The sequence below is a fragment of the Cygnus atratus genome, chromosome 2 (assembly GCF_013377495.2).
Source record: "Cygnus atratus isolate AKBS03 ecotype Queensland, Australia chromosome 2, CAtr_DNAZoo_HiC_assembly, whole genome shotgun sequence".
Taxonomy (NCBI): Eukaryota; Metazoa; Chordata; class Aves; order Anseriformes; family Anatidae; genus Cygnus; species Cygnus atratus.
Genome location: NC_066363.1, coordinates 135,499,677 through 135,518,195, shown reverse-complemented (window position 1 = coordinate 135,518,195; position 18,519 = coordinate 135,499,677). Strand labels below are relative to the sequence as shown.

Genomic DNA, 18,519 nt, shown 5'->3' with positions numbered 1-18,519 from the left:
AGGGACCTTCTGACCCACAGGTTGTAGCCATGTTTTTTGTCTTCATAGCCTTTGATAGATTCCTCTTTCCTGACTGTTTTATGAGCACAAACCAAAGGAAGATTTGGCAATGAATCCCACTATTTAATTGTGTTCTGTTCAGAAGGGAAGGTCTTTCTATTTGTTTTAAACCTGCTGCCTGATTATTTTATTTGGCGCCCTCTTATTTTTGATTTTTGGGAAACAGCAAATAATTGCTCCTTATTTACGCTCTCTCTGCAAGTAATGACTTTGTATGTCTCTCTCATGTTTTCTGTCTTCCAGGATGCAGGGTTTTATTTAACCTATTTAATCTTCTCTTGTACAGTAGCCAAATCTGATCATCCCTGTTAACCCACCTCTGTAATGTTTGCTGGTTCTACATATTTTTCCTGAGACAGGGTAATGAGACACAGTATTCAAGAAGCAAACACTCTGTCGTTACGTACTGTGGTATAATGATGACTTCTGTTTCGCTCTCTGTTCCTTTCTAAGCAAATCTGGCTCAGTCTATTTTGGTATTTTGACCTCTGCCAAGCACCAAACTGATATTTTCAGAGAACTGTTTACAGTGACTCTAGGATTTCTCTCTTGGCTGGTAATAGCTCACAAAGGCAATGCCTCTAACAGTGCAGTGAGCCCTGCCAGAGGCTGATCCCGGGCACTTGCATTTCATCACCTGTGTTACTAAATAGCTACAACACTCCCCAGTGCAGTATTGGCCTGTGCCAGCTAGCTCTCTGCCAAACTATTGCCAAGCATGGTTCAGGTTTCTTGAAGCACAAGTCGTCATCTGCCAGGAATGGTCACTAACAGGTAGTCTGAATGGAGCCATGCTACTTGAGAAGGTTCAAAGAACGATAATATAATGGGCATGTGCCATGACTAATGTAAAAGAACAGTCCTGGGTAAGTGTAATGTACAAGTACAGACATAGCGTTACTTTCCATCAGTTGTACGTGTAGTTATTTTTTCCCATGGTGTAATTGCATTTCCACTTGCTGGATTTTACCAGCCATTTTAAAATAGAATCCCTGTCTATCATGGGAGGTTTCTGCTAATCTTTGAAGCCAGTTTTACTTTTGATGGCTTTGAATTCTTTTGTATCATCAGGAAAAAAAAAAATGTTGCTTTAATATTGAGTCATCTAGGACTGTATGGAACAGTATGGATCCCAGAGAAGTTGTTGTGAATATGTCACTCTCTCATTGGTATGAAAACAGATGTATTAATTCTATATGTTTTGTTGTTGTTAGTTGTTTTTTGTTGTTGCTGTTGTTTTGTTTGTTTGGTTGGTTTTTTTGAGAGAGATAGAGAAGTAACCTCCCTTTTATGCCATAGTAACTTAGCTGTTTTGACTTTCCAGTTATGATATTTTGATCAGTCACCTCTATCCACATTTTTAGTTGAGTCTTTCAAAGAACTCTAATAGATGCAGAAGGCATGACCTCAGCTACAAAAATTATGGGGTATCTTCCCCTGTGTGTGACATCCATCCAGTTCCATTTGCTATTGTACTTTCAACCATTTTCCCTGGTAAAGAATTCAGATGTGCTAGTCTATAGTTTCCCAGCTCTTCTCAGCTGGTCTTTGTGCCTCAGTTCCCCATCTGTAAAACTGTGGTGCTGCTAGCCTGCGATCTTATAGGTCTGCAATGAAGATTAAATAATTCCTGTTTCCAAATCACTCAAATATGAATGATATGAATAACTATACGGCAAATAAACTATTCAGAAAAGAGTTTGTCTCCTAAGTAGTAACTAAAAAAAGGGAGGCCAAACAATGTACAGCAATAAAAAAAATACTGAATCACTCATTAATTGTAGTGTGCTAAGTACAGACACAGAGTGTAAAGCTGAAATGATGATTATCACCCCCAAGTTTGTTCTTTAGCTTCCCCAAAGCTAGGAGACATCCTCATAGAAAAAGGTTTCTTTGAGGGGTGGTGCTGGTGAGGAGGCTATTCAGTAAAACAATGAAGAATTCAGTATCATGCTTAGAAAAAGTATATGTGTTATTTCTATTCTCACTTTGTCTAGCTTGAATTTCCAGCTGTGCACATACAAAATTATTGTATTGGAGGGAGAGTGGGGGTCAGAGAGTCCAAACTCCACTGATAAAGAATAGATGATCTCTACCATATAGAAAATCTGTTAATGCAGCAGAATATAAAAAAGTTTATTTTCATTCTAGGTTCCCAAACAAATCATAGCTTACCTCTGTCTTGCAATAGAGCCTGTTTCAAAGACCTTTGAAGTTTCCAACAGACTCAACAGGCTTTGGATCTGGCCCTGAAGTAGTAAAACCTTTGTTGAATGTTTATAGATAACCACTTAGTCAGTGCTGGCTTAAGAAAAGAAAAAGGAAATAAATTAAATGCATCTACCAGTGACATAAGCCTCATGAAGAATTAACTAGGATAAGCACTTATTCTAGTTGGAGCACTGTCGATCTGAACAATACAGACAAAAATAATAATTAAAACATAGCTTCATGCTGAGATGAAACTTTCAAGAGTCTCTACTGTGTTAAGCTTATGATTTTTCTGCTTTTCTATTTACAAGCATAATTATGTCCCAGAGGCAACAGGAGCTAGTGCTTGTCAGTCCCCATTTCCCCCTCCGATAGGAGATTAATTTCTTTACACAGAAATCCAAAAGTTGATGCCAGAGCAATAATAATAATGTAAACAAGTCTTTTATTCTTTTAATCTGGAATGCATAATTTAATGGCATGGCTGTATAAATAATGAAAATACCACATCTACTTTAGACAATTAAGGGTAAACTGAAGGTAACATTTAATGTAGTATTGATTGACTGGATCAACAAAATGACGGCAGACATCTGTATGGATGATAGCAGTTAGGAAAATGCTACCAAGTATATCAATACAGATTAAGCAGGGGAGGGATGGAGTAGACTTGATGGCTCAGAGGACTGGTAATGGAATATGGAGCCTTTCACCTCCAGCACACTGATTCAAGCCGGCCTAGGTCAATCTGTGACTGAAAGTCATTACCATCAGATGGCTCTTCAGTGAAATGAGTTTGTCCTAATGGCAGGCTGTCTGTGTCACAAAATGCACCATCTATCATGACTGACACTGCGCTGAGATTTCCAGCTGGAAGGCTGGAATGAGAGTGGATGGACTCGGCAGTCCCTTCACCTGGGGAGCAGGGATAAGGACAGTTTTCAGGGCTTGCTCTGCTATGGGCTATGTTGCAGAGGCTTTAAGAATGTATAATTTTAGGAACCATGGTGCTAAATACTAACCAAGCAAAGAGCACGAGGAAGGTACCTGTGCTAAAGAGATTGCAACTGAAATGTAAGACAAGACATGAACAAGCAGACAGAAATGGTAAATATGGGATAATTAATTAGGCAGTACCACTAGCGTGATAGGAGCAGCTCAGCGCACCAACGGCATCAAGTTGCAGTATACTTTCTGCCGTACTTGTGGTTTTGGATGGCTGTGAGCGTACTGTTGTTACATGGCAGAAAGCACAACAGGATTTGATAAACAAAATGAATAAAAGCGCAGTGGAATCCAGTATCCTGGGTTAGTCAGTTGTGAGACGCAACGTATTAAAGCTAAGTGAGGAACAAGACAGGATGAGAATAAAGGCCTTCAGAATGAAGGCAAAGTGCTTACAGAGACCACGTACATATGGGAACATGGGAGAGATGCAAGGGGTGGAGTGACATGGACAAAGGAATGAGATAAGGGGATTATTTCTTTCAGCAGCAATTCTGCTTGGATACGAGCAGAGTAAGACTGTATCTGTCAAAGCTGCCCAAAATGACATTGTTGTGAAGTGACAGGAGCATAAGAAGAGTTTTAGGTATGTGGTTGGATGGGCATACTGTACCTTTTATTAGTTCTGGAGAAAGGTAGTACCTGAAAGATTCAACAGTAGCCTGAATATTAGCACCAATTAAATTGTTTTGTTGGCAAAATTTGGGCTGAAGTCCTGAGTGTATAAAGTAATAAAAGTATCAATAACTTTTATTGATAACGATCACAAAATGAATGGACCAAAAATAATTAATAACATGCTTTTACATCTTTGCGCTTGACCTGGTGGCTAGACATACACGAAGAGATACCAGGTCAGACAGTAGAAAAAGTTCTTGCATTTTGGGGAGTTAATATTCTGTGTGCTAGTCTACTTTGTGCTGTCAGCTTGGAACAAAGATGTTGAGCATTGTTTTTCAGCCTTTGATCTACTGAGCCCTGGAAACTCATGGAATGCTTCTAGGAGCTCTACAAAAGATAAAAAGGAAAAGCAAGCCTATGCTAACAACTTAATTTAACTTAATTCAACTTCTATTCAAAAATTTTTCACAAATCATAAAGTTGAAAACTACTGCATAGAAAGAACAAAAAGGAACAGTTTTTTGTTAAATTGTCAGAGTAACCTGAAGGAAAAGACAGTCACTGAAAACAACCACCCATATATTTTCTTTGAAAATTTATGAGATGAAATAAAACCATGTAGCTTTAAGAAACAGGTTTGGATTTTTAAAGTCATTTGCTGAAGGAATATGGCAACAAATTGATGGGTGTGGTAACATCAATAGAAGGTACCACTTATTCCTCCCTGATTGATATGCATTTCAGTTGTAGTTACATATTCAGTAATTCTATTTCTTGTGTTTTTATGCCTGTAAGAGACAGATTACATATATTCAGAAACATATTCAGGACAGTGAAAAATGGCGACAGTTTTTCAGTGGTTGTAGAGATAATTTTCATGAAATCGTAATTCCTTATGCCCGACTCTATATTTTGTATCAAGGTTGCTGGTCATACACAGGTGTATTGTTTAGGAGAATAACTTGATAATGAAATGAATACCATGATCAGGTGAAATTATGTGGAACTGAACTAGCACTGAATGCATTTTGCTATGAGGTTTCACAAGGACAAACTCCTCAGCAGTTGTTCAGATAATACAAAACCACGTAACTAGCTATGCTGATTCCAGTATTCCTTCATGTTTATTTATTTTTTTTTGTTGTGATTACCTAGTCAAAAACCACGTGTAACGGCTATTTGAGTATGATTGCTGTTTTGCACATGCTACTCTATTCAAATATCTGTGAGCATAATCATTAATTGGGTTTAACTGAATCATATTAAAACAATCATGAAATCAAAATATTTAAATATTTTACATGTATGTGGTTCTTGCTAGGAGCTTAAAGAAATACAGTATCATTGCAAATTCTGAACACAGAGAAGTTAGAAAGATCAGAGATTGCACCCACAGCGGGTGCAACACACGTTCTCCCACATGGAGCAGGTACCCTAAGAAGAAAACATAACGTGGCCAGTGAGCTGCCTTGTTCCACGAGCTACATAGCGTTAGCATGAGGATTCTTGGCAGAAAAGGTACAAAAACGCCTTGTGTCTCATCAGCTGAAGTCAGGGTTGGCTGTATTTCTAAGAAAGCTGTTTTGTTTCAGCCATCCATTAAGCTTGCTACAGAAATGACTGGAGAAAATCCTGCGGTTTGGTACGCGTGCCAGACAGAAACTCTGATGAATCAACTTTTCTTCAGGCTGGTTCTCCACTCTGTATTCATGTCATCTAGAAAGATGGGAAAAGTTCATCTGGGTAGGGCTTTCACTTCCTAAGTTGCAGAGGTAAACAAATGCAAATATTTCGTTTTGTGTATCTTTACTTCTAGGGGAGTGTTACCCCCGAATATCAAGTGCCATTTTGCAGGAAGCGAGGCGCGCACTTGCCATACTAATCAGCGAGCCGCTCGAAGGCTGGGGCTGATCGCTCGCACCCGAGTAAATGAATTACGTGTTGCCAGGGGCATCGTCTCGGGGTGGTGAAAGGTTACCTGGCATGGAGGGCAACTTGCCATACGTGTGCTTTTAGGGTCTTAAATGTAAGTCCCTGCTGGGCCGGGCGGGATTGTGCTGCGTGTGGCCAACATGCTTTGAATTCCGCCTGCTTGGCAGAATCACAGGTGGGTAGTGGGGCCTGAACGGGGGCCGTGAGGCAGTGCACACCGCCCGGCCGACCTTCCGGGGATGCCGGGGCCGGGCAGCCTGCAGGTGCCGCGGGCTGGGCCCAGACCCCCCCCTCCACCGCCCCCCGGCCCCGCGTAGGCCGCTGCCCGGCGCTGCGGGCGGGCTGGAGCGGGAGGCGGAGCGGCGGGGGCGCCGGGGCGGGGGGCGGCGGCGAGGCCCGGCGGCACAGGACGCCGCCCCGCCGCCGGAGGAGGGAGCAGGCAGCAGGCAGGAGGCGGAGCTCCGCCGCTCGGCCCCAGGTACCGCGCCGCGTCCCGGGGTAGGCGCTGGGCTGCGGGGCTAGGCCCGGCCGCCGCCGCCGCTAGGCCTGCGGTTGCCATGGCAACCGCTCCCCCCCTCCCCCCCGCCCCCCGACTCGGGGCGCCGGGGGCGCCATTGGCCTGCGGGCAGGGCGCGCCCGCGCCGGCGGCGCTCTCGGCCGGCCCCGCTGCCCGCCGCGGGGCCCCGCCGCCATTGGCCGGGAGGAAGCGCTCGCCTCCGCGATTGGCCGGCGCGGCGCCCGGGTGCCGCCCACGGGACGTGGGCTGAGCGGGGCGGGAGGGGGCAGCGGCTGTGGCCGCGGCGGCCATTTTGGGTGTGGGCAGAAAGAGCCTCCCTCCTCCCCCTCTTCCTGAGAGGAGCTGGGGTCGGCTGTGCCACTTCCCGCTGCCCTGAGGCGCTCCTTGGCAGCCCCCTTGCTCCCCTGTGCCCAAAGGCAGCCGGGGCCAGGCTGGGTTGCCGGCCAAGGCTGCTTTTGTGGGAAACACATCCCCTGCTGGGGGGCTCTGTAGTCAGGGAGGGGTGCGAGGTCTGCGCTGGCGCAGCCAAGGGGCTGCTGAGGGTGGTGGAGCAGACAGGAGGCCTGCGATGGGTTTACAGGAGGCCACCATGGGCTGCATGATGCTCCTTCAAGAGCACCACGTCTCATGTGGCACCCACCGAGGCAGCTCGGTTGGGTTCACATGTAGAACACTGTCTGCATGTAAAACCCTGTCTCATGTACAACCCTGTCTACATGTAAAACCCTGTCCCTGGTGAAAACCTGCGTGTGCGGTTTCCAGGTGGTTGGGCACAGGACAAATAGCCAGCGTGTGTTCAGGCTGGTCCCCCACAGGCTATAAGTTCAGGCCGTGGCAGATGGAGCCGTGCATGGTCAGCACGCTGTGGTGGCCACCTCTGCTCAGGGACAAAATGAGATACAACCCGGATTTGTTGAGTTTGCAGTGTTTACCTTGTGGGTGTTTACCTCTGGGGACGCTGGGCTCCCTTTTGTTTTCTGTGGTGTGCATTGGTCGTGTTTAGGTTCAGAAGATCCTGGCCAGAAATACAGAAACCGCAATGTTTCAAAGTGCAAAGTCAGTAGGGGTTTTTGCCAGCGTTTTCATATGGCTCTAAAATTGCTGCATGTTTCAACAGCCTATGTAGTTATGACGATAGAGTACAGTGCCAGAAAACCCCTCTAAGAGCGCTTATGGTGTAACTGGGCTGTAGGTATGGCACGCACATTCACACACGCTAGTTCAATGACATGTCATATGGGGTGCAAGTTCTTTGCTCTTAGGGATCCGGCTCATTCCTAAAATAGAGAGCTATTAACTGATAAGGATGTGAGGATACCTATTAATAAAGACTGGTTCTTCCAGCCTTCGCTACGGATTAAGTGACTTCCGTAGTGGGAAACTGTAAAAGGGATGCAGAAGATCTACAGTTATGGCAAAATTTGAATTATTCCTTAAGTACTGCTGTTTGGCATGTTTTCCTTTGCTGAATCACTTCACCTCTTGGTACAAAATGGGCTAGGGACAAACTTGGTTGTTCAGAAAATAGCTTGTCTGTTCACAAAGGAAAAACTTGGCAGATGCTTTTGTTGGCATGATTATCTTTGATTGTGAATTAGTACAACTTACCCCTCTAGGACTTGTTTTGTGTCTTTATGGAAGCCCTGAAGATGTGAGTGTACTTCAGGTCAGTACTCTAAGTATGAGCATAGAGAAAACAATGAAGGGTTGACTTTGAAATAAATTAATCACATCAGCGCAAAGAGTTGACAGTTGTTCACTTTTTTTTTCTGTTATTCTTGCTTCAACATATAAATCCTTTTTATAATTTATTTAATAACTCTGTATTTATAATCTGCTAGCTCAATCTGTTTCAGTAGGGGTGTTGACTAGATTACCTCAAGAACTGTGTTCCAACATCAATGATTCTGTTATTCTGTTTATTAATTTAATAAAGAAGAGTTTACAGTGATATTCTACAGTTGATTTCTTACTCTAAAATAGTATTTTGTATCTGCAAAAGCAATGTAGAAAAAAATCACGGGGGCTTTTCAAATACCTAGGTTTGGAAAGATTATATCAGATCACTAAAATGGAGATTCCTGTTAGCATTGGCAAAACTTCTCTTGTAATTAACTTCAAATCTTGTGTCTATATATACACACATATATATCTATGTGTTTCTGTTAAGTTCTGTAAAAACAGGATTATCCTGTCTGCTTCAGATGCAAACAGCTGAGCTCCTGAATTCAATTACTGCATCATATTTAATGTACAGGATTTTTCCATTTGTCTTTCGTTAAAACAGACTTCAGCAAAATGTAATATGCAACAATTAATTTTTGTTCTTTAAGAAATCATGCATAAAGGCAGTGCTTTTTTAATTATTATTATTTATTTTCATAAACTTGAACTACACAGAGTCAGTTTGTGGACGTTGGAAGATTCCACGTGCGCTTCTGCCTGTTCCCTGACTTCTTCATAGTTCTTGCCATTACATTGCAGCTTTTTTAAGAAAAGGAAGCCAATTTGTGTGAGTTTTATAGCAGGTATGGGAAAATCCTCTAACCCACTGTTGATCACAAACTGTGAATGAAGACCTGGTCATGTAAGCTAATATATTAACCTGCTATGCTGCCCAGTGTATATCCAGGTTTTACTTTGTTCAGATATTTCAGCCATATCTTGCAGCTGAGTCTTAAAGGAGGACTGAAGCTTGGTGCACTTTATGGCAATACCTCCAGGAAACAACCAGTTTTCATAGGGACTATACAGAAGACAAGATGACTTGTGTTTTTGTTTGTTTTGCAGTGCAGTGAAGACATTTGTCTTGGATTTGTCTGTGTAATTTTTTCCTTGATACCATGAATTAATTTTTGTTTCTTAAATAATTTTAAAAATATTTCAGAAGAAACCAGGTGAATATCATAAAGATTACTTAAAATTCTGATTAATTATAGAGCTTCCTTGAGATTTTTCTCATAACTAGGAAGTTCTTGGGTTTGTCCTCCTTTGGGATGTTTCCATATTAATCTGAATTTTCATTAGGCAAGACAAGCTGTGAATTATAGAAGAGGAGAGGTTAGAATACTTTGGCAAGTCTTTACATATCCCAAACGTAGGTTAATGTTACAAAATGGGGTTACAAGTTAAAAAAACTAATATGGGTTAACATCACCTTGGAGAGCCAAAGCACTCCGTTAAGTACTTATTCTTCTTAAGTAAATTGTTATGTTTGTTATGAAATACATAAAAAGAACGGAACGTAGACATCTCCTTCAATCCTCTGACCCTCTTCCAATACTAATATTATAATACAGTTATTCCTGGGGAGCAGAACTGCAAAAGTACATATTTCTGAGTCTGCTTTATAGTTTTCTGTTTTGTTTTTGATTTTCTGATTCTGTGTTTTTGTAGATTTTTTTATTTGCTTACAGGTTTACTTTTTCTTGAGGAAAAAATGTAAAGAGCATAGCGGAATACATACAAGCTGATCATTTTTTAAAATGAAAGATGAAGTGCTTTTCAGTGCAATGGCTATCCTCATTTCAAATGAAGTCTGCAATGATTAAATATTAAAATGATCGATGGTTTAAATTAATATAAAAACTTTTCAGGAGATTATTACAAAGATTAACATTTTTAATGTTTTAATACTTCCATAGTTTATCAATCACAGGCACAGTGAAACTGTTTTTAGTTAGCAAGCTGATGATCTCATACATCATTGCAATATTATGCACAACATAAACATCACGATGTTGCTGGTAGAAGAGATGAAGAAACACAATTTATGTTACAACTCTTTAATAATCAGTTTTGGTCTTGAAGTGTTTTTTGACACTCAGAATAATCAGGTAAGATTTTTTTCCCCTTTGGAGAGAAGATAAAAAAGAAGGATGGCTCCAGAAAAAATGTGGTGTTTGCCATTTATAGAGGAACTCTGTTTCATGGAACAACAGAAGTAGATGGCCACTAGTACTGCCACAGAAGAAGAAAAAGCACTTGCATGTGTTTTTCCAAGGAGGACTTGCATTAATGCAGCTTTAATATCCCAAAATTGTCTGCATCACCTATGATTCCCAATACATTTTTACTTTTTATTAGACTTGTATTTGAAGGTCATGGGAAAATGTCATGGCACCCGGGGCACTTTTGTATCACAGGCTCTGTGTAGTTACCCCTATAATTCAATGCATTAAGTAAACACTTACTCCAGAAATTCTTGACATGGACAGTGCTAATTCCTTTGTTTTCAATGTCTTCTACAATTTATTTTTTTTCCTTTTTTTTACAGCAAGGCTAAAAAACAGCTGTAATGTTTTAAAGTTTCATTTTGCCTCTCTAACCAGATATTACAATGATACAATGGAGCTTATACAATAGTTTACTGTGTCCCAGGACTTTTTTGAATGTTAATGTGATAATTCATATACCAACAAAATATTGTTTATTCATGTGTTGTGATTGTTCTTGGCATCATCCTTCATCCAATATGTTTACCATCAAAAACAAGACAGAATTGGAAAGACACAGTGTGATGAATTAGCGAATGTGAGCGCAAGAGCACGTGTAAGGAGGGTCAGGAGATGCAGTCAGGAGAGGAGGGGTAAAATAAAAATCCAGAAATAGCTGTTGAGCTGGTGAAGTGAATAAACAGGGAAGGACTGTTCTGACAGCAAAAGCTTACAGTGGAGAAGGCACTTATGCCAGAAAGGGCAAGTATGAGAGAGGGAAAGAGCAAAGGTTAGCATTAGGTTAATGTTGAGAATAGTATTGGGAAGTTAAAATCCAGAGGGCATGCTGAAGCGTACCATTTTGTGCACAGGACCAGTTTGTTGTCAGCTACTAATGCTGTTATTTCTATTCTGAAGTAAGACAACAAAATAAAAGCTTAGGTTACATGGCCCATAGCTGGTTGCCTCTAGTCAGAAAGCCACGTTTATCCTCATGTGTTTCCACTGAAATAAAATAAATAATGAAACAGAATAACCTTTTACGTTATGAACTGTTTTTTGTAGTGGGGAAACAGATTGGGTTGGAAGTGTAGTAGATTTCAAAGTTTCGATTGTTTTCTTTCTGGCTGCGCTGTGTGATGTAAATGAAGAAAAGGTTAAGTTTACCCATGGTAATTCCTGCTCACATTTACATTATCAATCAGCCTTTGTAGCTTTTTGTGCTTTTGGCTATTGTGTTTTGATTGTAATCTGTGCATATGAAGTTCTCAATTCTACAAACTCTTGCACTCGATTTTTTTCATGACTGGCCCTGACAGATGTGCTCTGGAAGCCTTCGATGCAGTGGTTGAAGATGCTGCCAGCTGGTCGCCTTCTCCCAACGTCTCCGGCTCTGGTTGCAGCCTGTAGGGAAGAGTCAGCACTACGTGCATCTCGCTTCCCTCACCTTAACCTAAACCTATTTTTCAGTGTCTTGAGCTGTTGCATGGGCTGTGAACAGGGCTCCCGGAGCAGAATACACCCCACCTTGCTGCCTTTTCTTGCAATCAGGTCACCCCTGGCACAGAGCTGGGGGCAGCAGCATCTTAAACCCTCGGAGATGCCCACAGTTCATGAGACTCCCCTGTAGTTTCAGGTGAACGTGTTTTTAACTTTGTTTTTCAGATAATCTGTATTTTCCACCTATTTCTGTACCAAATCAGCGTGGGAGACATTTCAGTGCTTGGCTTTACCATATCATCACCTCTTCTTCAACTCTCACCTCCTGGTTTTGTCTGCCCTTAAAAGTGATCGTGCCCAAAAGCTCTTATTAGAGAGCATAAATCCTTCGGTCACATAGTGAGTATGCCACAGAAATTGTCCAGTAGGCAGTTTTAGTGTTGAACTCATTGTTTGTGGAGCTGATTAAGCTGCCTGCAATTAAGATTACATCACTTTTCTGCAAGACCAGTTTTGTATTACTTATGTCCCTGCCAAAAGGAAACAGTTAACCTGAAGCAATGGATTATTTGTTTTGTTTTTGTGTCTTGGCTGTCAAACTGAAAGTACCCTATTCGTATAGCTAACATTTAAATTTGATTAGGTCCTTGATTTACTGTTACTAGATTTAAATTAATTTAAAAATTAGGACTGTACAGTAACAATAAAATGGATAAAGAGCTGGGTAGCTGCCAGCACTCAGAAGCAATGGCTGGAGGCCACTGTCAGCGGATGAGAGCTTGTGGGGGCTCTCAGCAGAGTTAGTTTTGGGTGTGATGCTTTTCATTGTTTTAGCCAGTTGTCTAGGAGTAAACGTAAAAGGAATAGTGTGACAAACTGTGGTGGTTTGGTGGCTGCTGGGCTGATGAAGAAGCCCGGCTTCTTCGTGATAGCATGGCTGGGATCACCACAGCATGAGTCTCTTTGTTAGAATGCGATCTGTCTGCAAATGTATTTAGGAAGTAGGAGCGCTGGATGCGTGTGAGGAACGAATGATCTTATCTGGGTGGAAAGCTGGGGCCATGAGAAACTTAGGGTCTGTAAGGACGCTCCTGCGCCCAAAGGTGCCTGTGGTGCAGGGCAGTGGCAAAAGGGGCTGGTGTGGCCTAGGATAGGTCAGGGTGGAGGTGGGAAGGCGGTTTAAATCCCTGTGGTAAGACCAGTGCTGGAATGTTGTTTCTAATTGTAATTTCACAGAAAAGTGTATTCTGAAACAAAATTGCAAAAATGGTGAAAACACAGGCTTACTGCTGCTAATGGCAGTGGTGCTTTGGTGGTGGTGCCTGCCTTTGGCAGTGTGCTTGAAAATGGGTTTCTGACCACGCATCTTCCTTACCTCACTCATGCTGGTCTTCAGCATGATGTTAGACACCTGTCCCTCCTATGTACGTAGTGTTGGGCGTCCTAGGCAAGTCTGGGTGGCACCCCTGTGATTTTGTCATTTCTTTCCATTACATATGATGCGGAAAGCATTGTTTCTTTTTTTGATATTTGAGTGCATCATAGAAAGCTTTCTATAATGTGTTTTTTCAGCCTTAGACTTAGGCGTGAGTAAATGTAAGTATGATTTTAGAGGAACCAGAAAGAATTTCAGCAGCTGATAATTTGGGAGTTTTTAATCTGTGTTCATAAAATGGTCAAAGCAAGAACGGATGTTTCTTTCTTTGGATTTTTCTGACATATACCATTTAATTTGTGAATGTATCTTTCTGTAATTTGGAGTAAAAAGGTTAACAGAGCATTCTTAGATTGCTTTTTAACTTTTTATTCTGAAAGATAGGATAATTTGAAAGTCTGGGTTCTCTCAGTATCTTTCTGGATACAAAGCAGCGGACTAACAGGCTAAGTAGGAAGAGGGTATTCTGGAAAAATGATTATTATAGAGACAAAACCTATTTAAAAAAGCTTCAAACTATTTTCATTTTAAGTACACCAGTGGGGTTAAATAATATTAGTAACTTCTGTTAAAGTAACAGATCAGAGTAATTTAAAACAAAAGGTCCCAGTGCACTTGCTAATATCCTTTATGGCTTCAGTAAAATACATCTGAAATGATTTACGAAGCGAAGCTTCTGGATGAATTCTTCCAGTTCTACATGAGAAGAGAGCCTGTTTATCTTCATGTGTGTTTATATATACCCATGGAAATTATGATCTAAATGTGGGTACAGTACTAAAACATAGCCATATATGCAGAGTAGAGAATCCAAAGTACTTGCATTCTGTCATTTACTGCACACAAGTAATGTATATTGTATAGGCTCTGTTCAATCCTGTATCCTGACCATAGAAGGACTCTATAGAACCTGTGCTGTACCTCGAAGAGACCATCAAGGGGAGGGAGTGGTATTTGGAAGAAAAAGCTCAGGGCAGTGGCTGTCTGACCAAACTTGTCTGCTTTTGAGCATCCTGACCTGAGCACTGTCAGTGCTGGGAAGAGCGAAAAGCTGGAAAGGTGCTTGTACTATGTTAGACCATAGGTTTTCATACCTTATAAGAGAAAAAAGAAAAAGAAAAAAAAAAAAGTACGGAAACAACCAGGATGGCCGTAAGGCTTAGTGCATACCAGGAGGAAAACAGACCTGCAGTTTCTTCTGCTATTGGTGTTGAATGTTTGTTCTTCTATATTCATTCTATGATTCTATGATTCTTACCAAAGCCAGCCAGGACTCATTTTACTGTATGCTCCAGTGGTTTTTGTTGGTCAGACACGATCTACCAGGCTCTGTTTCAGGCAGTGTTTCCCCCTCCTCCTAATTTTGTATTCTACTAATATTTTCACAATAAATACAATTTTGTGTGACTTCAGACATCCAAATGACTGCATTTTTTCTGTGTGTTCATCTCCGTTGGTGCCATCCTCTCCTTTGGCGTTCTCCTGGACAATGGAATTTGCAGCAAAATTTCTGCTTCCTTGTGACACACCCACACACTTTGAGATTTTGGGAATACTGGCAATAGATAGGGACACAGTCTCCTCCCATCCCACGGTCTTACAAGGAAGGCTGTAGGAAGAACCCAGGCAGATGTGCCTGAATGATTGCACCAGGCGCCTTCAAAAGTTCACATAACCTGCCATTATTCCAATTGACGTTTTTCTTCTGTCTGCTGTTTTTTCTTTTTGCTGCCTTTTCTTTCCAGCTACACTCCAGCTTGTACTCTTTGCCTTGAAACAAGGCAACAAAAGAGTTTAACACATTTTCTGATGTCTATCAGAGTTCATTTTTTTCATTTGACTGTTTCCACATACGAAGGTTTTATCCTGCTTTTGATACACTCCTTTAATTCATTTTTTTTCTTCAAGATTCGTATTTTGATAGATATCAATGATTTTATGCTTACTTTTTTTTTTGCCCAAATAGAATATAAACCTCTTCAAGAGATGGTATCGTGTACACTATTACTTTGTTCTTTGTCTTAAAAATCATTGTGTTTAATGGGCTGTCTAGGTAGGTTTCAGGAGAGCCAAGTCTTGAGCAATTTAGATGTAATCTGCAGAGAGTGTGCTTGGGCTATTGTTTCGAACTACTTTGGAACCTACCGAACCAATGTTATTTAAGCTGTATTAAACTCTGCACCCAATTATGGCCTAATCCTTCAAAGCCAGTAGAGTAGGACTTGGTTTTGAAAATGCTGCTGCTAACATCTATGGGTCTGTTCACTAAGACGGACTATTAAGCTCATTATTAAGTGCTGTGGGGCTGAACTTTACTTTTGCTATGTTAGTGCTAAATCCTGTAGATTCTGGTTTTCTACTGGTTTTCACCTCAGACAATTTTAAAGAAAAAATGCAAAAATGATGTGGTGCATTTAGGCTAAGGAAATGCATGTCAGCTTCATCTTCTGGTCTTTATGGGGAAGGTTCACAGGTTATTCTGCCTTTAATCAGTTATTGGAAAACAGAAGAAAATGTAGATGCCAAGCCTGCCAAACCCACTAAACTCAAACTCTTTACACTTAATGGTTCTTTTACATAGTGACTAGAATATATATATATGTTCGTGTGTGTGTGTGTATATATATATATATATATATATTAAGCTTAGTTGCTTTCCTGAATCCCTAAAATATCATGGGAGACAACAAAAGGGGCATACAACTGTTTTTCTTCATTTATAGATGAGGCTATTTAATACTTATTGAGCTGCAGTAGTTTCAGAGGGGAAAAAAAATTATTCTGAACATTAAGTCCTTTCAAATACTGGGTTTTGTGATGGAGCTAATAATTCAGTTTTGCTGAAGTGTTACAATTAGGTCTATGTGTGCTGAAGTGTTATTTGCTGCTGCCATTTGTAGCCTGCTTTCAACTGTTGTGTGCTTGCTCAAGGTAAGAAGTGAGACAATCGTTAGACTAAAAGCGTGGTGGCCAGTTTTAGCAATTATTGTGGCTTGAAGTCATGTGTGATGGGACATTGTATTACACTGCAGTGAAATATGGACCAGAAGGACACGCTTGTCTGCCTCCCAGCTTTTTGCCTGTGTGGCTGATTTGTGGCTATTCTCTCTTCTTTTTCTTCTTGTTTCTATTTATTAGGCTGATTGGCAGGCGGGGATGGACTATTTGCTGAGAGATGTATTTCAACCATGAACGCTAGACAAAGTTCAATGAAAATGAAGTCAAAGTAGATGGGATATCGGTAATAGAAATAATGGGAAAAAATAGGCTGAAATGTAGCCTAATGTACTTTAAAAACATTTTTTGAAAGATGGGATGAGAGGCAAGGAAAAACTCCACCAGTTTCAAAATATCTTATTTTGATGTATTTCTTTAAATAGTTCACTCAGAAATTATGTATTTTTAATGGTACAACACCAGCAAAAAAAAAAAAAAAAAGGTCACAATGGAAACAACAAAGATATTAATATGGGTTTATTTATTGTGAATAACTTCAAAAACTTACTATTTTATTCTCACTGAAGGTTGTGTCCCGTTTTGCAACATTGAAAATGTCAAAAATCAGACATTCGGTCCTCTGGGTGGTTGTGACCTCCAGTTTAAGGTGAACATGCTGAAGGGAAGTATAATTACTCCCTAAATATTTCTTCTAATTTAAGGAGGAAATAAGAATTTCATTTCCATCAAAGATGAGCCTAAGCTTAAGATCTTCAAATGAGGAATTAGAAAGTGTGTATAATTAAAGCACCCAGCAAGCTATGACTCGTGGCAAATCCAGGAAAGCAGTAACATCTGGAAAAAATCAGGTTTTTGTCACTTCTCAAAACCAATGCAACAAAGAATAGAGGGATTATTTTCTAATTCAGAGAAGGGAAGGAGGAAGTTGCTGTTCCCATACAGTGCCATCCAGTAGGGCAAAGCAAAGTTTCTGAGGTCTAGGGTAGGAGCTCAGTGAAGCCACGTGGTGCTCTACTAAATGCAAGAGTTGTAACTTCATAACATATTAAAAGTGAAGTGCTTAGACAGACTTAGCTGATTTTTAAATTTAAGGTCTCTGACCCCTTGCTTTATACCTGTTATTTAAATTATTCCCTACTTCATCAAAGGAAATGAGTGCTGAAGGTGTGCGTGCTGGCGATCAAAGCGGGAATAAAGCTGCCTGTATTTAACTGAGCCACAAAACCTTCGCTGTGGCTCCTTCACTTGCTGAGGCAGAACAAGTAATTGCTTCCCATGGTTGCTCCGGACTTGATGAAGTTTTAACTCTGGTGGCAGAGAGCACAGGGTGGGCTAGGTGCTTGCCCGAGCCTCTTCCCACCCATTTACCTCTGAGTTCTACCATAACCCCCTAAAATGTTTAAACAGATTATGGTATTTTGAAGAATGTTAGTTCTGAAATACAGCATATGGTGTCATTTATTGTATAATTTTCCCTTTAGTAGTGATTTCCCCTTTAGCTCTTTCCTCTGGGAAATACTACATGTTGAACTGTCTGGCAAGGCAGAAGTGAACCACATGGATGCTTTTCTCCTTCGTGAACTTCAGGGGTATTTTCTTGACGCACCAATGCCGTCATATATTCTTACAAAAAAACTTTCAGCTTTGAAAGTTTGCAATTTTAAATTTGGTTGGACGAAGATCTGTCTTCAAATTAAAACTTATATATGTTTCACAGATGGTATAGCTCTGTTCAGCTCTGAAATCCGTAGGGAATTTGGTTCTGGAGACAAATAAAAATCCTAATAATGAAAAGTAAATGTAAGGTGGATATAATCCCTAAAATAGGAACACACATCTGCAAAATGCCATGCTTTTTATAAGTAGTACTATAAAACCAATTACTGTACAGATATATTCTGTCTAAGTAATGTTTTTATAAGTGAGTTTGGGCCAAGTACATTTTGTTTTTTCTTCCTGTAGAAGTTGTGACAAACTTTGCTGGGCATAGAAGGAACCTCTGACGATTTTAAGTCTCCTTTTGCTTAAAAAAACAAACAAACAAACAAAAAAACCAAGAAACACAAAACACAAATTTACGTCATTATGAAGTCTTTCAAAAAATCTTAGTTTTTGCCATCTGGGAGCATAGTCTCCCAGAAGCAGAACTGCTAGAGGTGATTTGGATTTGGTTTTCTTACCATTGCATCTGTTCTTTCACTGCAAAGGTAGTTGAGGTGGCCTTTGTGCAGAATTTAGGTGTCTCACATTCCTGAAATTAGGTGGAACTAATCTGGGTTGTTTTTGGAATTTATTTTTCTTAATGGGTTATGATGAATGCTCAGGATTTTGAAATGGCCCAGAGAATATACTAAGTGTTCGTATGGAATATTATTACCCGTGTACTGCCTTTGAACATAAATTTG

At 40.6% G+C, this 18,519-nt stretch overlaps 1 protein-coding gene across 3 annotated transcripts in view; it reads left to right on the top strand.

Moving 5' to 3' along the window:
- The first annotated feature begins 5,652 nt into the window (after positions 1-5,652).
- The window catches only part of TRIQK (triple QxxK/R motif containing), a 65,706-nt gene continuing 52,839 nt past the window's right edge, over positions 5,653-18,519 (top strand). Inside the window, exon 1 of one of the 3 annotated variants that reach the window (XM_050709002.1) lies at positions 5,653-5,669. The gene's annotated coding sequence lies outside the window, so the exon portion shown is untranslated. Of the gene's footprint in view, positions 5,670-6,207; positions 6,308-8,841; positions 8,859-18,519 lie in introns of those variants that run through there. The other 2 variants (XM_035546330.2, XM_035546332.2) reach the window with 2 other exon arrangements.